We start from the raw sequence: 24,285 nt of genomic DNA on the forward strand, positions 1-24,285 counted from the left end.
TCTGAGATTCAAGTGATGGCACAGTGCTTTATCGTTAGCTACATCAGCAGTTACCTTTGCCAAGTAGGGTTGCTAGCTCTTGTAAATGCAAATTAAAAAAGAAAAGGAAAAAAGAGCATAGTATTAACAGGCAAAATGATATGGTACATAGCCAACAAGGTAATGGCCTTTATTGCAGTCCAGTGGTCCAGAGATAGAGGGTTATTGTGACAACACTGTTAAACTTAAGAATAAGTTCCCCTTGTGTTGGTGTAACTGGAGGACAGGGGTTGAGAAGGAGGGGGAGATAAAGAGCCTCTCACTAAACCAGTTATCAGTATCCTTCATTAACCACCACATAGGGCGTCTTAACACCAGTGGAAGTAGTCACTATCCAGACTGTGAGAATAGGAAGGAGGGGGTGTGTAATGGTCATTTCTCCTAGCCATGAACCCTTTTGGCAACAAGAATGAATCTGCAGTGCCCTCTTCATTCCCAAAGGACAATATGACTCTGTATTATTGAACAGTGGAGATTAGAAGAATATCTCATCTATTTTTAGAGTTTTATTTCATGTTCATAAAAACATTCCCATTTTTCTCTTCCTGAAGAGTGCCTCTTGAACTGAAACTGCCAGTGACTTTTCACATCCCTCATCCTATTTCATTACAGAAACACTCATAAAGACACAATTTTCTCCTATCAATAAATATGTTTGATGCTCCATAGAAGTTCTGTGTAATACATGCAGAACAATGCAGGCAGACTCTGGGATAAATTATTACCAAAACAACTTGAAGCGATGAGCCTGCCTCTGGATGCTTTCCGGCAGATGTGATGTGGACGCTCAGTGTGAAAGCAGGCTGAGAAATAAAGCCTGAGTAATAATCATAAATCCCAAAGAGGCATCACCCTCTCTAAGACATTTTTTTTAACTCCTTCAAAAAGACGACTATCAGGTGCAATCTGCTTTTAGAGGCATTATATTTTTAAAAAATACATTTAGTTAAAGTTTGAGATTGAGCATGCCTGGACTGGGGTGGCCCATTCATGCAGTAGACTCAGTTGGCAGTTCCATGCAGACTGTGATGGTGCCGTGAAAACACTGCTCATGCTGCCAGTGGTGCTTTGGAAAGGCCCTGATCATTTCCTTTATTTGGGTTTTGTTTTATTTTTACAACCTATTCCTATTAAAAGTTTCTAAAATCGTCTAGCCATAAAGTCTCTCAAAATATGGAATCTACATGGAAAGTATTCAGCGGCAAAGAATGATTTAATATGACTCATTTATAGGATAGGGAACAAAAAGGACTGATGTTTTTCAAAACAGACCCTTGGGTCTGCTCTATTCAACTCTGTTTCTGTCTGCTTAGCACTCATTAAATACAAAATCCAGGGTACTGACTGTCAACATAAACAGGGTTTTCTTTTTGCGTTTCGTATTTTTTCACACAAAGATACATATAAATCCAGCAGTAATTTCAGAACTAGACACGTTGGGTGGAAAATGTCGAGCTGGATACGTCTCCACTCGTACAGTCTAGATGGGCCCTTAGATTAACATACGCAAGATGAACATTTCTTCCTTTTGTTGCTCATTGTTTTGCATCATTTACATACTACACAAATAAAGCACTACTACATCTCAAAGGAAAAAAGTACTAACGTGTTTGTCAACCAAAACTCCTAGCAATTCATCACTGAAATTTCCAGTATGTTGTACTTTCCATGAATCTTATGCAAGTTCAATGAGTATTTCCAAGTGCACTGACATGTAAAGTTTGGATGTTACTGGGATCCCAGAAAAAAAGTTCATGCCGCCCATTCTAAGTACTGGTAAAATATATTTATAGTGTTCAAATAACAAGGATACAGCGAGGCAATTTTTAAGGATCGCCCTACCACAGTATACATTTTACATGCTTGTTAAAGGGATACACTCTGCTCAGGCATCCCAAGACAGGGATCTTTATCACTTCCAGCAGCTCTACCAATTATGGAATCGCTACTGCAACTCAAAGGAAAAGATTCTAAAAGCCCAGGTAGAATGTCACTGGCATACAGTCCCAGGTCCTGCAGATTTCATGCCACAGAGAGAGGCGACATATGCCTCCTTCTGTGGAAAATCAGAGAGAGAGATCCAATTTGCTGCCCCATGGAACAAGGGAGATGAGCTGAGCATTCAGTCAACACAATGAATGGGACTAGGGAGACCTTAATATCTCTATAAAGGGGAAGAGACTTATTATTATTTGTATATATGTTGCCTTTACAATTTACCAACTTACTTTCACATAACTCATCTAATATAAAAATTATATAACAGGAAAAACATTATTTTTCTATTTTTTAATTGTTATCACTTCTCTGTGCACTTACAGCTTTAATAACACCTAAATATTATCATGAAATGTTTTTTCTTCCCAATGCACTCAGTAGACATCATGTTCTCTGGAAGCATGGGGTGTGTACAAAGTGCCTTTTTCTAATTATAATGTCCATACACACACACACACACACACACACACACACACACACAACTATAATACCCAGTACATGATGGCTACTCACTGAGCACTGAAATGATGAATCACTGGGTGAATGAATACCTCACATTGCCCTGTTTCTATTAGCACTTTTAGTTATCCATTCAATTCATTTCTTACTAAATACCTAGCACTGTGCCACACTGTAGAATATAAATTATACAGAAACCAATTAAAGGTTTATTCCATTATGGTCCAATGACCCACCTGCTGCCATCTGGATGCTTGTTAAAGCTTCAAATTCCTGTGCCACATCCCAGATTTACCAAATTAGAATCTTATGCATACTGAAGTCTGAAAAGCATTGCACTATAAATTGAGAATCTTTCTGTGAAAATAAGTTAATGGATTAAAAAAAAAATACATTCAAGGAGCAGTGTTTCTTACAAACATTCTTCAGTTTATCTGCACAATTTATCTTAGGTATAAAGTGGGTAAAACTAAAATTTGGGGGAAATAGCAAACTAACAACAGCATTTAAGTGAAAGTTCAAAGCCAAGGTAAAGGGGGAACTAGTTTAGTGGGCCTGGAACTTCATAAAGAATATCATCTCAAGGAACCCATCCTCATGGAAAGCACTGAACATTAGAACAAATCAGACAGGGATCAACCAGTGATACGGGGTCATAAATTAAGTGCCAATTTAAGTCTTTGTCTAACGATGGTTACATATAAAATGAAAATATTCATCCCCAGTAGTGGAAAAAGCAAGTCTTAGTTAATTAAATTATATTTTATCATTGGCTTACAAGACGTTTTATTTTTTTTAAAACAGTATTATTCACTACTCTCTTCCCTTCTGCCGGTTCACTACTGTGATTGTTCTGTAACTGTCAGAGTACAGCTTACTGACACCTAATCCAGAGTTTTAAAAAGCCCAGTTTACTTATTATTTCAAAAATGTTTCAGCAGGATTGAGTCAGTGCTTGCAAAGACAATCAGACATGGGAATCTTCTAACAGTTTCAGAACTCTGGTCATGTTGCTTTAGGGTCAGTTGTTACATATAAACTGGATAGATTAGTGGGAAAAAAGTAGAGATTTTAGAGCCAAGAGGAGTTGGAATTTAGTCTAGCTCTGTTGGTAATCAGCAATGTAGCCTAGGGTTACTCATTAAGTTTCCTCTAAAATTTGGTCAATAAAATATAAAAGAATTGTTAAAAGTAGGAAAGATAGTTATTTGTCTATTGTCTACTGATTAGTAGGGCCAAAAAATAACCACTACTGTTCAGTGACTCTTAAATCCATGATAATGACTTTGAGCCCTAGAAAAGGAAATCAAACTGTAAAAAAGTTACTTTAATAGTAACTTTTTCTTACTTAAGCAGCTGATAAAGTGCCATGTGTTTGGATTTGTCTTTGCTTAATCTTTGCCCGATGTTCTCTCCACTCTAAAACGTCTCCATCTAAATTCATATATGGGTTACAATGGGGTTCTAGACAGGACACGTAGGCTACGGAGATTATAGAAGTCGACAGAGAAGAGGCATCACATGCTGTAGTTAACAGATCTCAAGTAGAGTAAGAGAAGCCTGCTGGACAGTGTCCACAGCTCTGCTGAGACGTGAATCCCCAGAGCTGACGGTAGCCTGGAGCATGCCCTCTGAGAGGCCCAGAGTAGCCCCAGTGGCAGTCAGGGCTCTCCTGCCAGTTTTCATCCTTAGGCAGCTCTGGCTTCCTGCTTAAACTCCACTACAACACCAGCTCCTCTGAATTAGTGAGGTGATTTCCTGACCAAATACTGCTCCTTTGGAGAAAAAAACAAAATTGAAGAGAAATTTTAAAACGTAAGAGTTCAGAGTCTGACGCAGTCACCATTTTGTGTGACCACAGGAAACCTTGGTTTTGTACAAATGGTGTGGGCCACAGTAACTAAGAGAGAAAGAGCTTACAAGATCATTTTTGGAAGTCACTTCACCTGCAATGCCAGGGTAGATTCTATTTGACGAACAGTAGAATAAAGAACAGTTAATTGTAGAAAGAACAGAACCAACCAATCATTAACATGCTGCTGACTTGTTTGGAAAGACAGGACTCTGATGGAAATTGATGGAGAGATTTTTCTTTATAGACTTTTTCTGTAAAGGGCTAGACAGTAAATATTTTCAGCTTTGAGGACCATATATATATTTTTTTTTTTTGCAGTTACTTGGTTCTCCCTTTGTAACACAAAAGCAGCCACAGAAGATAGGTAAATGAATGAGCATAGCCACATTCCAACAGGACTATCTTCCAAACAGGCGGAAGGCCTCATCAGGCCTACCAGCCCACAGCCCATCCATTCCCACTCCAGAATAAATAGAAGTTCAAAATGAGAAAACATTCATGATGTTTCTAGTGCCCCTCCCCCTGCCAGTGGTGATGCCTGCATTTTTCATGAAACAAAACTCAAATACCTGCATGTGTTACTGCGGTGTTTCAGTGTGGGTAGGGCACTGACAGCACTGACTATTTTTATAATGAAGCTTGCAAAGCAGACTAAAAGATAAAGCTCTGCCAGATTTTATGTCCTACTGCTTCTCAGCACCCAGCATAGTGCCTAACAAGTCAAAGGGTTTTAAGAAATTTCTAATAAAGGAAGACATTCACATACATGCAGATTCAGACTTAAGAATTACGAAGAATTGATCTCCAATGACTTCAAATATGAAACCTGTATTTGCACTTATAGCTGAAGGATTTGATTAAAAAGTACAGAAAAAGTAAAGAGAGAGAGAGAGAGAGAGAGAAAGGAAGAGAAGGGGCAGGGAAAGGAAGGAAGGAAAGAGGAGGGAAAAAGGGTCAATTTTCTTTAAAATTTCACATGGATTCATGTGTGTTTAAAACTCACTGATGAGAACCATGTTTTATGAGTCTTAAGTATTTTGCACATGATATTTAATTTGTAACTGATTCAAGCTCTGTAAGTAGGGATCATAATTTCTACTGTAGCGAACAGAAAGTATTTTCAGAGGTAAAATAAAATGACTTGCTCAAAATTAATTATCTAGCAAGTGCTCATATAGACACAAGTTCAGACATTCATACTACAAATCCGTTTGACTGTCCATGAAATTATGACTATATTGATATTGGGTGGAAGGAGACAGAGGAATCAATGGGAGAAACAAGTTGAAGGACATAAACTTTTATAAACGTATTAACTTAATATGAATTTCAGGATAATTTGGGAATACTGCTAGATAGACTCAGAACTTTCCATGATTCAAGAAAAATTAAACTCTCTTTTATAGAAGCCATGCTTGTTGTACACTTTTAGTCAGTTCCTCTGCCTGATTTGTTTGTATTCAATTCATTTGCTATGTTAATAATTTATTATTGGCACTATGATGAAAGAGCTAGAGATAAATGAAACCAATTTGATGGGCTTTTTTTCTAAAACCCAAGCACCACTTTGCAATGGCACAATTTCACAGCTTACACAGCTCTTCTCAGTAAGATGGGTCTGTAGGGTGAGGTCTCTGTTAATGAAGTGAAAGACAAAATCTATTTTACCAAATAAACTGCACTGCGTAGTTGTTAAATATCTGAACCTCTCCTATTTCTTCCAATTCAGACCACAGGAGACAGGGGGAGAGGCAGAGGTTTCTAAGAAAGGTTCGAAGGGAAAGCATATGTTGGAGAAGGGAAAAACCACAGAGTCCATTTTAAAATACGTGATAAAACAGTGCATTAATTCATTCAAAAAATGTCAGAAAACTTACTACGATACTACAAAGTAGGAATAGTAAAACACTAGAAGAATGCATTATCCAAAAAGGTAAGAGCACAAACTGTCACGTGCGTAGCCTCTAACGTGATTTCCCTGGCTAATTCCCCCAGCTATATTGTTTCTCAATAGTTTGCCTAGTAATTAATCATTAGTTAAGTGCTCATTGTATTATGTAAATTCGGGCATTCACTGGCACTCTTTCTCTCTTTCTTGTCTTTATGTAGCTTCTCCCTCGTTTCCTCAATCACCTCAAAGGCTTTACCGAGCACACGTGGTAACTTCTAAGTCTATGGCCAAGCCTGACAAGTCACATCCTAGTTTTGCTCTTGCAATGACTTACTCTATATTCAACAGGCAGCTCAAAATCAGCATGTCCCAAACTACCACCATCTTTCAGCTTCCACTTTTCAGTTCCCCTCTTCTGTTGACTATTTCTGATTTCTCCCCACACATCCTCAGAAGGAATTCCGATAATTTCTCAAGATCTACCTCTCTTTGCCTCCTCACCATGCCATTCATTGGCCTTCAGGGTCTGCACACAGTTTCCACAGGAAGTTCCTAAAACATAGTCTGAATCCTGTCATTTTCCTTGGCAAAAAATCTTATTCCAGATATTTTAGTTTGAAAAAATTAAGGACATAGAGTAAAAATTACTATCTTCGTTAAGAAATACTGAATGAAACAAAAGTCCCCAATTTCTACCTTCTCCTCAGCAATCTTCCCTAGAGGTAAGTACTACTAATAATTTACTAGCTAGCTTTCCAGATTTTTCCAGGATTATATAACTGCAAGAGCTCTATGAACTTTACATATATACTTTAAATATTAAAATCATTGTATGTATGCATATACATACAATGGATATATTTAGAGATATATTTTTATTTACTTTTACATATCTGTATGGGCATGTATACTTATTTAACTTTATTAACTATTGATATATTTACTTAACTGTTTTTAACTATATATCAGTAATCATGAATCATCTTAAATGCCTCTTCCTTTATTTCAGGATGGCTTCCTAATTGGAAGTGTGGCTTCTTCTTTAAAAACTTCCTAAAGAACTTCCTCTGCATTTTTATTGTTGCACTTGTAATAGGATATCAACTGGAATTTTAGGAGGTTTTTATACTTTCAGCTAAAGTCTATAGATGAGAAATTAAAAGCACAAAATGCTTTAGCTTTTTAAGTTCCAAGACCCAATAATCCTGAGGGACAGCCTCCTCCACAGAAGTCTTGCTGAGAGGTGACAGATCGGAGAACTGACTGCAGTGCCTACCACCACCCCACCCCCTGTGCCTGTCCCCCTCCCTATGCCACGTGACAGAGAGGTAAGGAGGGAGGAAAAGGCCTTTTGGGGAAAGGAATGGGTTGATTCCCCTCCTAAATTGAAAGTGTTGGAGGGAGGATGCTTTGAGAGAATCATTCAAAGCAATCTGGGGAGCTTACAGGAAGAAGATAATATTCTGGTTCTCAGTGGATGTCTGAGTAGGCAGCGTTCTTATCTCCTCATGTAGCATAAGAGCTGGGAAAATGAGAATGAGTGCGACCTGACAAAGTGAGGGACTTGTAAGAAGGCGTCAGTGAAGGCTGCTGCCTGACTTTTGTCTCTAGTTCCTGGGGAGCAAGAAAGATTGCCTCTGCATGTGCCCCTCCCTGGATCTGAGAGTTATTCCAGGAGGAGACTGGGATTGGGGTGGGAGGCTACGGTCTTTCAGGGAGACCCAAGCAACAGGGGAGATGCAGCAGCAGAGGGTCAGCCAGGAGTGGTGCTTGGTCTATTCTTACATGTCTTGCAAATTCTGAAGGGAACTGAGCAGAGGTGAGCTCCTCTTCATGGGGACAGGTTTGGGGTTGCCACTCATTGTCATTTCAGTTGTATACAATTTGCTGGCCATTAGTTTCAGATAGCAAAGGAGAAGAGTTCATCCTTACCACAGTCACCTAAGAAGATGTTTGCTCTTTTCCCGATTTTATCCCCTTAACATAGAAGAGAAGGCAAGGGACAGATGGCTTCTAAGGTCCAAACCCAAGTCCCACTTTCCCCACACCTCCCACTTTAAGTCACTGAAGCTATCGCACTAGGCTGCAGTGAGGAAAGGGAGGAGAGAAGACACAAATGTATCTTGACATTTTAAAAGTGCACCAAGATTAGCCTCAAACACTCAAATAAGAAACTTCTATTAACCCAAAGCAGCTAGCAATTTATGAAATCAGAGCAAAATGCCACTAAGAGCTGCTCCAAAACAGGGAGGCAGTACATAAAACCTGGGAGGAAGACAGTGACTGGAAAATAATGGTACTTCACTGTCATATTCCAAACAGTAGAGACTTTGCAATAAAGTGATTTCACAATATTCAATGTTCATTTTATTATACCTATCTGCGTATATGCCTAATGTTTCCAATAAGACTGTAGACATTTTAAAGTCAGGAATTAGATTTTGTACAACTTTTTCTCCTTAGAGTCTAAAATATATATAAAGAGTGTTCAATACGTATTGTTGATTGAAAATAAAGAATCAAATCTGAATAATTAGAAAATAAGTTACTAAAAGGCAGTAAAATACAATAGTAGAAATAGATGCAAAGTGCATAAGTCCTTCTCGTTTTCTATGTGTTGAGTGAAGGGGCAGCTGACTATAAAGAAGCATATTTGACTCTGTCATCATTTTGAAGCAACTAAAGATTAAGATTGGAGCATTTGTAATCACATGGGCAAAGGGTTAATTCCCTGTTCTGTTACTTCTTAGCTGTGTCGTCTTTGAGAAGTTGCCTCATTCATTAAAAAACAAACAAACAAACAAACAAACAAAAAAACCAGTAAGGTCTAGACTATCATCCTTAATTATTCTCTAAGGTATAAAATTCTACTAATCCATGAAAATTAATATACAGCAAGATGCAGCTAAAGGAATGACCACAGTCATAGCCTGTATAAACTATATCAAGGGTTCCACTTGGCATGTACCGACTGCATATAAACAAATGGCAGAAGTTAAACTTTCAAATGTTAGGTTTGACTCCTCTGGATTAAAAGCAAGATGCAACAGTTTTCCTTGGCTCACTTAGTTCTCCACGCAGCATTCCTTTTTTCGAATAATAGGGTTTTTTCTAATTTTTTTAAAACACAGTCTACAAGATTCAGCAGGTTTCAGGCTTATGTTACGGAATTAAATGCAGACCAAGGAGATCAGCCTCACCCCTATCCCAGTGCAGACGCAGATAAGCCAGGTAACATAATCAAAGGAACAGGTTGTCATCTGTGTATTCTAAGTGCATCTTCTGTCTGTTGTTGATGACACTAGGCACAGCAAAGCATAAAAACAATCATCTAAAATTAGCAGGGAGCATCTTCTTACAATAGAAAAACATTCAGAGCTTCATTTACACCACAATAACAAACAGCTAGATTCAGCCATCTGCTGGGCAGTTCAAGCAAACTTTTAATTATTGGAAAACATAAGTAATTGGGAAAGATAAATCATTATACCTCAATAAGAGTACAATGATGACACTAATCCTCTGCAAGAAGTTCATCAAAATGATATAAAAGCTAAAGTTTATAATGGAAATAGAGTTTGTTTTCATAGTAAAGTGAATTCCTTTCAACACTTTCAGATCAATCATTCCAATACAAAAGATACTAGGAACAAAATAACATTATGACAGTAAGGAATTAATACAATGTTGGTTTGCCTCATTTTTCATTTCAACATGCCTTTTACTATTGGAGCTCTCCAACCACTATGTGGGACATAAAACCCTGACCTCAGAGGTTTCACCAGGATGCTCAAAAGGATGCCTGATAAACTATACCAACAATGAGACAGTTATATAGGTACAGATATAAAGACATAAATGTGGCACTATGAGAGACTAGAAGGTTGTGAAAGAATTTCCAGAAGATGTGATTTTCTGCAAGACACTGATGAATGAGAAGGCACTGTTAGGTCTAAAGGAAGGAAAGCATTTCTGTAGAGGGAATGTCAGAGCCAAGGAACAAAGGGAGTCCTTGGCAAACATGACCTGCTGGGAAGGTATGGGAGAAAAGATAAAATCAGAAAGAAAGGTTATGGTCAGTGGATGAGGAAGTTCAACATAACGTTTACTGAAGCATTTGAACTTTATGCTGAAGAAAGTAAGGAGTTACCAAAGATTGCATCAAAATGTAGTTCTACGTATGGAGGAAAAATGCCTTTCTATCCTCCTAGGTTCTGTGGGTGGGCCTAAGAGTTATACTGACATAAAACGTCTTAAGAGGAAAAAAAAAAAATGTCCAAATTTTATTTAATATTTCTATGTGCACATGGAGTCTTCAAAAGGAATGTGAAGACCCAAAGAAGTTATTAGGCCCCAAAGCTTACATACTTTTCTAAACATAGCATGATAAATTATGGGGGTGTGATAAGATGGGACAGCTTGGGCAGCGGCAGTAAACTGTGGGATGATGACTAGGAAGCATATGGGGGAAACTAATATAAATAAGGATTATTTTAATGGATTTATTTGTACACATTTTGACTCCCAGTCTTAGTGATAAGAATACCCTTCTCTTCCTGGTAGAGGAAATGCAACTTTCTCATGGGAAGTTTTATGACTTGCTTTTAATTAGAAAGTGGGAGGTCACAGAGACCTTCCTGAATCTGTAATTTCTTAGGTGCCTTCAGCTCAAAGTACTCAGTATGCCAAAGCAGCATATTTTGGTGTAGCATGCTCTGAACCCCTTCATAGTCCAAACTACTCCCAAATAAGCATTACTTCAAAACAGCACAGATATGAATTCCTTGCATTACCACTGCATATAGAAATAAGGTTCAAAGAGATTAAGGGAGTTATTACTTACTTACAGCTATTGAAAGTGAGGAGTACCTGCCCCACTCCCTGAGCCCAGTCTGGTTTATGTGATCTCATTATCCACATCCTTAGAAGGAAACAAATAAATAAAAATGTTTCCTGAAGGTTGTAGGTTCTCTTATGAGAGTTAAAGGGTAAGGCTCAATAAACTTAGAACAGGAGGAAATCTGTTATACCAATCACAGAGACATTTTTAGAGAAGACAAACTGAAATTGAAATTTAGGAAGTTTTATTTTACTTAAGAATATTCTCAGAATCTGTATTGTCTTCTCCAGTGCAAATCATTAGCATAACTAGACTTTATGTACATACAACATTCCACACACAAACAACCATGCACAAACACATGACTAAGTCAGAATTGGGAGTCTACAAGGCTAATATTTCCCCTTTAACTATCACTGAAGAAGAAAACATATTATCTGAATATGAACCTTTATGAAATACAGTATAATCAGATCTTAATCTTTTTATTTTACTTTTACTTATTTAAAGAATGCTAGATATCAACAGTCAGCAATATGTTCATCTTGACAAAAGCAGCTTAAATTATATGGGAAAAATGTCTAGATCACCAAAGTAAGATGATTCTCCCTATCAAATTCATATGTGTCAAAACTCTGTTCACATACAAATGTATCAGAAACCTAGGCTGATTATATTGAAACTTCTGTGCCTATTAAAATACTTGAAAACACCTGTTACGACATCTGGTAAATAATAGCTAATCAATAAATGTTAGTGTCTTTTTTTCATTTCTTGATATTGTTCATGACATCCATTATCAAACTAAAATGAATTTCTTCTACTTTTACATATTGGAGCTCCATATTCTGGACATTGCCCCCCATCTTTTTTTCTTTTGCTGTAATGTGAAACCAAGTTCCTATAAACTCCACTAATGCAAAGATTATCTTCTTCTGTTCTGTTCAATGCTGTATCATCAGCACTTAGAACCATGATTGGTATGTAGATGCTCAATAAATAATTGTTGGGCATATGAAACAATAGCCCCAGTTACCAAAGTTGCTTGCTGCTTTTAAAGTTTAAAACTGCTTCCAAATGGGATCTCCTAGAGGAATAAACATAAGAGTTTGAAGGGATTCAAAAAAGGAAAAGGAAACGGGGACAAAAATGTCCAGAATGTAATATGGCTCCAGCATAGAGAAAAGACACAACTATTTCACATTGAAACATTCCCAAGATTATTAAGCACAGTTATACTTGTGTGGATGCCTTAATATATCTTTTATCTTCTCATAAGAAATGAGATAAGGAGGAGGGGGTTATAAATTTCAATGCTAGAAATATCTGAGCAACTCAGGGATTAAGCAATAGACGAGAACAATGTTAATAAAAAACACTAATTGTGATCATTTATTACATCAAATGAGTGTGTGTGTGTGTGTGTGTGTTTGTGATGACTATAAGAACAATCAACTTGCTAACTATTTAAATTCTCACAATTGCCTGTACCATAAAAGGAAGGAAATAAACGTTTGGTCACATCTTTCCCAGGTAAAATCCATTTCATAATACAATCACCAAAATATGAACATTATAAACTGATATATTTCACAGCAGTAGTTTCTATCTAGTCAAAAGATACAATCTAAAAGCAGTCAATTCTAAAAAGCTCACAAATCACAATACCTGATTTAAGAATGTGTTTCTGTGCACACTGCATATATACCCTCATTTGAATGAGTACAGAGTTACATGTATAACTTCCAGCTGTGTTAATGGGAACACTAAGTACCAGTTCCCACAGAGTGAAGATTACAACATAGTTTTGAGTACTTGTGCTACTTTGAATGTTAGCTACATTGTGGGATAACCAGTTAGAGAGGTACGATTGTGTAAAACTGTAGGATGAAAAGAGGAGATTTAAAATAAAATGAGGAAATGTGAAATGCAAATGAATGGATGGATTGGATGGTATTTGATGTCTAACAATATACTGAGTGAATGATGTTTAGTGTCTGAACAAGAGAACACGTTATTAGTTTTCTACAGGATGGATTAGACCAACCAAACAGTGTCCCTCTCTCTTCGGCTAAGTATGACATCTGTAGCATGCAAATTGGAATCAAGCTGTGAGGTTTTTCTTCTTCAAGACATGAGATCATCCATACAAACTGAGGGGAAAAACGCCTTACGATATATGTGAATGATTTATGCTTTCAAATGATACTGAGGACCTCCTATGTATTAGTTATATGCCTCCTAGCCATTTGCTACTGGAAGATTTTGCCCAGTTCTTGGCTGAGGGTGTCTCAGTATAGATCATTCTTCCTCCACTGAGTGCCCCCAAACTTAGTTGCAAGGTTCTGTGCTACGTATGGAAACGGCTCCTGTCTGGGCACTTCATTATTTCACTTGGGCCAAGAGAATTCACTGAATTCTGGGGACTATGACAAGCAGATTGGTTATGTTTTTACAGTGGAGAGAAGATATTTGCCAGGCTTTTGGCAAATTTTTTAAAGAGCACTAATGCAGTGCCTCTGTAACCTCTTAGCCTTGTTGCCACTCCTTCGGATCCTCTATCACTTCTCACTGTACAGTCCTAAACCCGGCTACCAGTTACTTCAGCAAGCCTGAAACCCAGAAGTCACTGTAAACGGCATACATTTCCTTGTTCCCTGAAACATTACTCGCAAACCAATCAAATCCACCTCAAGTCTTGTCAAGTTTTCCTCTAAATAGATACCAGGCACCTCTCTAAATTTTTATAATACTCAAGTCAAAGTGTCATCATCTCTCACCTTGAAAAATTCTCATTCTTCTCCCCTTATTCATTCTGGGTCCCATTTACAGCAGGAGGAGTGATATCTCTATGGCTCCACTGTTCTCTGATTCTTTACTGTCCAGCCACAGGGCATTTTTCACATGTTCTTCTCTCTGGCAGAAACACCTCTGTCTGTTCCTTATTCGTTCAAATGTTACTCATTTTCTTAATCTCTGCTTAAGTTCCTCAGGAAAATCTTTTTAGATACCATGTTTCTCTAGTAGAAGCTTTCAAACATGGCATAGGATCTTTCACATTTTGTAACTTTTTAGTCTATTTCTGTAATTTATTGATTAAAGCTTGTAGCAGACATTTTGGTTCTTTCTCAGCATCTGTGTAATCTATAATAGTTTAAGCCAATCATCATAATTCCTTCCCTCTATCACAATGATGGATAAAAGGGTGTGTGTGTGTGTGTGTGTGTGTGTGTGTGTGTGTGTGTGTGGCCTATGAGATATAAGAAGAAAACTAAACTGACAGGGGACTTCTGAGAATCTTGTCTTCACTGTCTGTAGACAAAAGGAGAGACAGTCTTCTTTTTCCTCTGGACACTTTGAGTTTACGCATAGTCTCTGAAAGTGCATTAGACAGACTGTAACCAGCTTGAGGATGAAGCCAACACCAAAGGTGGCAGAGTAGATGTCACTGAGCCATTCAATCATTCAACCTCAAACCCTTCCCTACATCTATACTAACAATTTTATGAGTTAATAATTTTCTAATTATTAAACCACTTTGTTTGGGATCTACAGGCAAAAACACCGAACTATGTAATATCTGTCTCAGTCTTATATTGTAAGATCCATGAAGCAGACCCCACAACTGCTTTTATTCATCACTTTAATATTAGCATCTAAAAAATAAAATGGTTCTGAAGAACCTAGGGGCAGGACAGGAATAAAGATGGAGATGTAGAGAATGGACTTGAGGACATTGGGAGGGGGAAGGGTAAGCTGGGACAAAGTGAGAGAGTGGCATGGACATATATACACTATCAAATGTAAAATAGCTAGTGGGAAGCAGCCGCATAGCACAGGGAGATCAGCTCGGTGCTTTGTGACCACCTAAAGGGGTGGGATAGGGAGGGTTGGAGGGAGACGCAAGAGGGAGGCGATATGGGGATATATGTATATGTATAGCTGATTCACTTTATATACAGCAGAAACTAACACACCATTGTAAACCAATTATACTCCAATAAAGATGTTAAAAAATATATTAGCATCTAGCTTAGTGCCTGGTATATACTTTGCACTCATTAAATTTTACTTGAATGAATGGATAAATGAATACCAATGTTTTTCTGAAACAGTTCCTGGAAATACTGATTTTTTTTCCTTCTAGCTGTCTATTCTTATTATCTTTGTGGGCAGTTCCTTCTGTTTCTCAGAAGATATAGTTTTACCCTGGTCATTTCCCTATGAATAGGCTATATTTATCTCTGTCCCTCTGAAGTACGGTACTTTGTATTAGGTAAAAGCCTTCTGCTACTATCTGGCCAGACAGAGAAGAATAGTATATCATTTCTCTCATTCTACAGAGGCCAGCGTTTTATAAATAAAATTGTGGATGACAATTACTGTGAAGCCTTTGAAAAGTATTGTATATTCGCCGTTGCAGCATCCTTCTAAATTCTGGGTTGGGAGATCTGGTGTGATTTATACACAGGCATATTTACTTTTTTCAGTGCTCTATCAAGTAATTCTGATATGCTTCCAGGGATTAGATCCATTGTTCCATACACTAAACTTTGGTGAATTCAACTTAAATTTGTATTAAAATTTAAGTGAAACTATTACATTAACTACTCACCCTAAATTTCTTACAGCTTGGAGAAAGAACATCATTGTTTCTTCAAGAGTTGACAGGTCACAGAGAAAACATAAATAGGCTTTGTTGTGTAGAGTGTGAGCACTCAATTATGGATTAATGAGAGGAGTTTCTAAGAAGGTAAATTTTGTACAACTATAAGGAAAAAGACATTTCCCTCATTTGTTTCCTCTTCTCTTGGTAACTGAACTTTGATTTCTTCTCAGAGACCTGTCCCAGCACTTTCAGCCCATAAGGTATAAGGAGGGAAAATCAACCTTAAGGCAAAGGCAGATGTGTACTTGTTGAAATAAACCAAAGCACCCCATTCCTTTCTCCAGAATGATGGGCTTAGTGACATGCATATGATCTGGATACAGCCAATGACGTTCAAGATGAATTTTGCTAGGAATGCTCAAACAGTGGTTGGCACTGTTTCCTGAAGTTTTTGAAGAGAAGCCAATGTGAGATCCTAGGGCAAGAGCAACTATTTTATGAATTTAGAGAAGAAAGCCTGTCTGCTAGCAATGAAGCAGAACTGGGAGACCATGAGTAAGGAACAAGGGCCCAATGACATTGTTTTTCATCTCTATATTCTGCCATGCCTGAAGCCTTTGCACTTTTCATTTAGTTGGGGCAATAAATCACCATTTTATTTAGGACAGTTTAGATCAGGTTTTCTGTTACTTGGAGCAGAGTCATAACTCACCATAACTGTAGCAGGGAGGAAGAACTTTTTATTAAGCATATTCACACAGAAGGTAGATCCTTAGGAGGTATCAAGTTTCTCTGCATTAAAAAAATCATATTCTAGCATTAGGCAATTACATAAAAGGGATGATTTAAAATGGACCATTTTAATCAGAATGGTGATTGGTCTTGATGACATTTATAAGGCTTAGAAGCCGAGGGGTGATGCCAGGAAGCAAGAAGTCAAAAAGGAGAAAGAAAGGAATTTTAAGGGTGTATCCTTTGGCCCTGGGCCATTTGTCTGATTCTCCTATTGCTGAGAGGCTGTTGTAAATAACAGATACTTAAGGCAAGCACATTATATGCCAGCCAATGCTGGCACTAAGTGATTTGAATGGACTGATCTGGTCTGAGTCAACTTAAGACCAAAGCTAACTGGTTTACTACCCAAACTGCTCTATGTGCCTAACATGGTATGATGCTTCACACAGACCATGCTGGATCAGCAGAAATTACTAATGATTTTGGCAGCTAACACATTCTGTGAGGTAATAACAAAAACTACAGCTTAAAATAGCTTGGTGGAAAAATGCAATGGGGCAGAAGGGAATTGCAATGGGCTCCTTGAATTGTTCTGTTGATGTTACTGAGCAAATATAGCTTCTTGAGTTGCTTTTGCTTCATCAAAATCATGATACTCTTGAGTGTTGGCAAGGAAATATCAGGTAATGAAAATGCAGTGAACATGCCTTTCATCAGCTGAAAATCTTTAATTGTAATTGCAGCATGTAATGGTGTAATCAGTTGTCTAAGTAACAGGATAGGCTCAAATCTTTCCTAGCATTTCACACACACACAAAAAAGACCATTAAGTTTCCACAAACCTTTCTTCAAATGAAATGAAGGGCAGGTGAAGATGGAAAGGGATTCACTTTTAACCCAATGAACTGAGCAACCTCACAACTAGAAATGATAAGAGATTATATAAAAGTAAAGAAAATAAACTATGTTACTAGATAAGTGTGGGCTTAAAAAAACCCACATACAGCAGTAAATAAAAGTGCCATGCTTTAAAGACACTTAAAGCACTGTACACACACACACACACCACACACACATATTGTTTGCTTCCTGTATCCTAGACACAACCTTGCAAGACAGGTATTATTATTATTATTATTTTACATATATGGTAACTGGAGCTCACAGAGTCTGAACAATGCACTCAGGGTTACACAGCTTGTGTGCTGCAAGAGAATGCTCTAACTTGTTAGTAGGACAAAATCTGGGTCTTTGAGACTTCAGAGTCCATTATCTTGTCCCTAGAATAAGCTGCCTTTTACTCTTCAAACTCAGAACGTCAGTTCCCAAATTTCTGTATGTATAAGAATTATAGCAAAGTTTGCTAAAATGTGAATTCCCACGTGAGAGAGATCTGAGTTGGTAGATTATGGAGGAAGCCAAGAAATTTGCAGTTTTAAACTAATTCCTCAGGGAATTTTGAAGTAGGCATTCCTCAGACCACATGGTCTAGAATGTGTTTTGCAGAACCCTGTGTGACAGAGGCCTGGAAATTTTTATACAGGGAAATCCCCTGATGAGGATTCTAAGAGTATCTTGTTGACAAAGTGCAACATGTAGAAATCACAGACTTACATTTAATCAGAGCCAGTCACATAAAAATCTCTAGGCTTTGCAGAGTTAAGTTAAAAAAGAATATGGGGTATCGATCACTAAACTCAAATTGGATTTGTAACACCAGGACTGTTAGGAAAACAGTTTTTCCATCCTTCCTTGTTACAATGGAGATGATTCTAGAATGAGTAGGTTGAATACAAGAAAATATGTTTCTTCATTATGAAAAGAGTGCTCTAGGCAACTGCAGTTGATAGATGGGATAGTGGATCTTTCCTTTGTGTTCTCTCCATATGAAAGTAATCCTATCCTCTCTTTTAAACATATTATAGAAAATAGAAAGGAGAATAAAACTAACAAAATCTATTTTTCTAAATTAAATGGCCGGAAAAGCCCCACTTGCTTTGTCTATCAAAATGGTATCACTGGATCACTGCCAAATCCAAATCAGAAGCTATATGAATGATTGTGCTTAGATAATAGTCTCTTTTAGTAATACATAAAGATGCTCTTCACAAAACTCTTACCATGACTTTCCAAACACAATAAATCCTAGTTTTCTAAAATAGATGTTTTATTTTGGAACCAATTTTGCCTTAATTTTACCATCGTCTACTCAAGAATTATATCAGTGAAACTCATATGCCTTTCAATATCATTGCGTAAATTCTACTGTCTACTTAGTAATTCTGCCAAAGTCATTAATTTTGACAGGACAATTTATGTATCACAAGGGTTTGTTTTTCAAACTGCTTGTCCCTCAAAGATTTTTTTTCCTAAATAAACGTAAGCATTCCACTTTATTCAAGAAATACAAATGAGTAAAATTTTACTCATAAAAATATTTACATAGATCTATTTGGTATGGTAGAAAGTATGTATTGTTTTAGCCATATTTAACCCTCCTGACGTTTTGGATTTAACCTGTGTAGGAAAGGGGGAGGTTTCAAGCAGTGAGGAATGGCTGAAACTGGGAAGGAAAAAAGGAGGAAATAGGGGAACAGCAAAGCTTTTTGCTTTCTCTGGGTTTTTCTGTTAGTTGACTTAACACACCAGAAATCAAATATCCAGTATGCTTATTCATGACACTAGTTCAATCTCGGCCTCTATGCTTCAGTTGTTCTACTCTGAGAATTATCTTTTTCAAATTATTTGGTCTGAATAAAGACTTATAAGCCAGTTAAAACAACCTTCCCTATCTTGCATTTCAGCTGTGGAGTGAAAACAATGAAAACAATGAATATAGCCTTCTGTAAAGTTAGGTTTGAATCTTGACTCTTCCACTGGGGAAGTTTGGGGGAGTTACTTAACCTCATGCTTCAGTTTCCTCACCTGTAAAATGAGGATAATAATGCCTATTCCCAAGAGTTGCTTTAAAGATAAAATGTGAAATGAAAAAGAAGTTACAACTGGCACCATAGAAATACAAAAGATAAGACACTACTACTAACAGCTATATGCCAATAAAAAGGCCAACCTAGAAGAAATGGACAAATTCTTAGAAAGGTACAATCTCTCACAACTGAACCAGGAGAAAAGAAAGTATGAACAGACAAATTACCAGTAATGAAACAATCGGTAATTTAACAACTGCCAACAAACAAAAGTCCAGGACCAGATGGCTTCACAGATGAATTCTACCAAACATTTAGAAAAGAGTTAATGCCCATCCTTCTGAAACTGTTCCAAAAAATTGCAGAGTGAGCTACACTTCCAAATTCATTCTATGACACCAGCATCACCCTGATACAAAAACCAGACAAAGATATCACACACACACACACACAAAAGAAAAACTACAGGGCAATATCACTGATGAACAATATATCACTGAGGATGCAAAAATCCTCAAAACAAATACTAACAAACTGAATCCAACAATACATTAAAAGGATTGTACACCATAAACAAGTGGAATTTATTCCAGTAATGCAAGGATTTTTCAATATCCAAAAGCCAATCAATGTGATATACCACATTAACAAATAGAAATATAAAAATCATATGAATATTTCAGCAGATGCAGAAAAAGCTTTTGATAACATTCAACATCTATTTATGATAAAAACTCTCCAGAAAACTGGCAGAGAAGGAACATACCTCAACATAATAAAGGCCATTTAACACAAACCCACAGCTAACATCATACTTGAAGGTGAAAAGATGAAAACATTTTCTCTAAGATCAGGAACAAGGAAAGGACACCCTGCCTTGCCCCTTTATTCAACATAATTTTGAAAATCGTAGCCACAGCAATCAGAGAAGAAAAGAAATAAAAGGAATCCAAATTGGAAAGGAAGGAGAAAAACAGTCATTGTTTGCAGATGAATGTAGTAAAGTTGCAGAATACAAAATTAATATTAAAATACAATATATACAAAAAATATACAAAATTAATATACATATATTAATATGTTGCATTTCTATACACTAACAATGAACCATCAGAAGAGAAATTAAGGAAACATTCCCATTTATTATTGTTTCATAAAAAATAAAATACAGAGTCCCTCCAATCAAGCCTCTTAGATAGCCTCATCCACCAGAGGGGAGACAGCAGTAGAAAGAAGAAATACAACCCTGCAGCCTGTGGAACAAAAACCACATTCACAGAAAGACAGACAAGATGAAAAGGCAGAGGGCTATATACCAGATGAATGAACAAGATAAAACCACAGAAAAAAAGCTAAATGAAGTGGAGATAGGCAACCTTCCAGAATAATGTTAGTGAAGATGATCCAGGATCTTGGAAAAAGAATGGAGACAAAGATCGAGAAGATGCAAGAAATGTTTAACAAAGATGTAGAAGAATTAAAGAACAAACAAACAGAGATGAACAATACAATAACTGAAATGAAAACTACACTAGAAGGAATCAATAGCAGAATAACTGAGGCAGAAGAACGGACAAGTCACCTGGAAGACAGAATGGTGGAATTCACTGCAGTGGAACAAAATAAAGAAAAAAGAATGAGAAGAAATGAAGACAGCCTAAGAGACCTCTTGAACAACATTAAACACAACAACATTCGCATTCTAGGGGTCCCAGAAGAAGAAGAAGAGAGAGAAAGGACCAGAGAAAATATCTGAAGAGATTATAGTTGAAAACTTCCCTAATATGGGAAAGGAAATAGCAACCCAAGTCCAGGAAGCACAGCAAGTCCCATACAGGATAAACCCAGGGAGAAACACGCCAAGAAACATAGTAATCAAACTGGCAAAAATTAAATACAAAGAAAAATTACTGAAAGAAGCAAGAGAAAAACGACAAATAACATACAAGAGAACTCCCATAAGGTTAACAGCTGATTTCTCAGCAGAAACTCTACAAGCCAGAAGGGAGTGGCATGATATACTTAAAGTGATGAAAGGGAAGAACATACAACCAAGATTACTCTACCCGGCAAGGATCTCATTCAGATTCGATGGAGAAATCAAAAGCTTTACAGACAATCAAAAGTTAGAGAATTCAGCACCACCAAACCAGGTCTACAACAAATGCTAAAGGAACTTCTCTAAGTGGGAAACACGACAGAAGAAAAGGACCTACAAAAACAAACCCAAAACAATTAAAAAAATGGTCATAGGAACATACATATCGATAATTACCTTAAAAGTGAATGGATTAAAAGCTCCAACCAAAAGACATAGGCTTGCTGAATGGATACAAAAACAAGACCCATATATATGCTGTCTACAAGAGACCCACTTCAGACCTAGGGACACATACAGATTGAAAGTGAGGGAATGGAAAAAGATATTCCATGCAAATGGAAATCAAAAGAAAGCTGGAGTAGCATTACTCATATCAGATAAAATAGACATTAAAATAAAGAATGTTACAAGAGACAAGGAAGGACACTACATAATGATCAAGGGATCACTCCAAGAAGATATAACAATTATAAAAATATATGCACCCAACACAGGAGCACCTCAATACATAAGCCAACTGCTAACAGCTATAAAAGTGGAAATCAACAGTAACACAATAATAGTGGGGGACTTTAACACCTCACTTACACCAATGGACACATCATCCAAAATGAAAATAAATAAATAAACAGAAGCTTTAAATGACACAATAGACAAGACAGATTTAATTGATATTTATAGGATATTCCATCCCAAAACAGCAGATTACACTTTCTTCTCAACTGCACACAGAACATTCTCCAGGACAGATCACATCTTGGGTCACAAATTAAGCCTCAGTAAATTTAAGATAATTGAAATCATATCAAGCATCTTTTCTGACCACAACGCTATGAGATTAGAAATGAATTACAGGGGAAAAAAAGGAAAAACCACAAACACATGGAGGCTAAACAATACGTTACTAAATAACCAAGAGATCACTGAAGAAATCAAAGAGGAAATCAAAAAATACCTAGAGACAAATGACAATGAAAACACGACGATCCAAAACCTATGGGATGCAGCAAAAGCAGTTCTAAGATGGAAGTTTATACCTATACAAGCCTGCCTCAAGAAACAAGAAAAATCTAAAATAAACCATCTAACCTTACACCTAAAGTAACTAGAGAAAGAAGAACAAACAAAACACAAAGTTAGCAGAAGGAAAGAAATCATAAAGATCTGAGCAGAAATAAATGAAATAGAAACAAAACAATAGCAAACATCAATAAAACTAAAAGCTGGTTCTTTGAGAAGATAAACAAAATTGATAAACCATTAGCCAGACTCATCAAGAAAAAGAGGGAGAGGACTCAAATCAATAAAATTAGAAATGAAAAAGGAGAAGTTACAAGAGACACCGCAGAAATATAGAGCATCCTAAGAGACTGCTACAAGCAACTCTATGCCAATAAAATGGACAACCTGGAGGAAATGGACAAATTCTTAGAAAGGTATAACCTTCCAAGACTGAACCAGCAAGAAACAGAAAATATGAACAGACCACTCCCAAGTAATGAATTTGAAACTGTCATTAAAAATCTTCCAACAAACAAAAGTCCAGAACCAGATGGCTTCTAGGGGAATTCTCTCAAACATTTAGAGTAGAGCTAACACCCATCCTCCTCAAACTCTACCAAAAAACCGCAGAGGAAGGAACACTCTCCAACTCATTCTATTAGACCACCATCACCCTGATACAAAAACCAGACAAAGATACTACAAAAAAAGAAAATTACAGACCAATATCACTGATGACTATAGATGCAAAAATCCTCAATGAAATAACAGCAAACAGAATCCAACAACACATTAAAAGGATCATACAGCATGATCAAGTGGGATTCATCCCAGGGATGCAAGGATTCTTCAATATACACAAATCAATCAACGTGATACACCATATTAAAAAATTGAATAAAAAACATATGATCATCTCAGTAGATGCAGAAAAAGCTTTTGAAAAAATTCAACACCAATTTATGATAAAAAGTCTCCAGAAAGTGGGCATAGAGGGAACCTAACTCAACATAATAAAGGCCATACACAACCAACCTACAGCAAACATCATTCTCAATGGTGAAAAACTGAAAGCATTTCCTCTAAGATCAGGAATAAGACTAGGATGTCCACTCTCACCACTATTATTCAACATAGTATTGGAAGTTCTAGACATGGCAATCAGAGAAGAAAAAGAAATAAAAGGAATACAAATTGGAAAAGAAGAAGTAAAACTGTCTCTCTTTGCAGATGACATGATACTATACATAGAGAATCCTAAAAATGCCACCAGAAAACTACTAGAGCTAATCAATGAATTTGGTAAAGTTGCAGGATACAAAATTAATGCACAGAAATCTCTTGCATTCCTATACACTAATGATGAAAAATCTGAAAGAGAAATTAGGGAAACACTCCCGTTTACCATTGCAACAAAGAGAATAAAATACCTAGGAATAAACCTACCTAGGGAGACAAAAGACCTGTATGCAGAAAACTATAAGACACTGATGAAAGAAATTAAAGATGATACCAACAGATGGAGAGATATACCATGTTGTTGGATTGGAAGAATCAATATTGTGAAAATGACTCTACTACCCAAAGCAATCTACAGATTCAATGCAATCCCTATCGAATCACCAATAGCATTTATTACGGAACTAGAACAAATCATCTTAAGATTTGTATGGAGACACAGAAGACCCCGAATAGCCAAAGCAATCTTGAGGGGAAAAAACGGAGCTGGAGGAATCAGACTCCCTGACTTCAGACTATACTACAAAGCTATAGTAATCAAGACAATACGGTACTGGCACAAAAACAGAAACATAGATCAATGGAACAAG

This window comes from Aethalodelphis obliquidens, unplaced genomic scaffold (genome assembly GCF_003676395.1).
Source record: "Aethalodelphis obliquidens isolate GAN/ISIS:26980383/991018 unplaced genomic scaffold, ASM367639v1 scaffold7, whole genome shotgun sequence".
Lineage (NCBI taxonomy): Eukaryota > Metazoa > Chordata > Mammalia > Artiodactyla > Delphinidae > Aethalodelphis > Aethalodelphis obliquidens.